Source organism: Odontomachus brunneus, unplaced genomic scaffold (genome assembly GCF_010583005.1).
Source record: "Odontomachus brunneus isolate Ranch 3 - 2012 unplaced genomic scaffold, Obru_v1 Obru_scaffold_179, whole genome shotgun sequence".
Lineage (NCBI taxonomy): Eukaryota > Metazoa > Arthropoda > Insecta > Hymenoptera > Formicidae > Odontomachus > Odontomachus brunneus.
In genome coordinates, this window is record NW_022639629.1 from 24,073 (window position 1) to 24,425 (window position 353).

The window sequence follows — 353 nt, forward strand, 5'->3', positions numbered from 1 at the left end:
TTCCCCTACTTACAGTAACGTATCTAGCTACAGTATCCATCTACTTGAACGGCATGACGCGTATAGCACGATATTATCACGACGTTTTCCAACTATTTAATCGAGACCACCTTATAATATTATATATGGATAGATTTGGTATGAAATGCTGTACAATTTTTGTCCTTACAAAAACTTACAAATTTTGCAAAGGTAATAAGTAGGGGGGAGGTTCAAAAATTTGATGTTTTTGAAAAAATTTAATATATTGTTTCAAAGAGCGTTAAATACTGTACAACTTTTGTAGGAAACATTTTTTCATATACCTTATATTTTAGGAAATATTCAATAAAAATGGAAAAGTCATTTTTTTC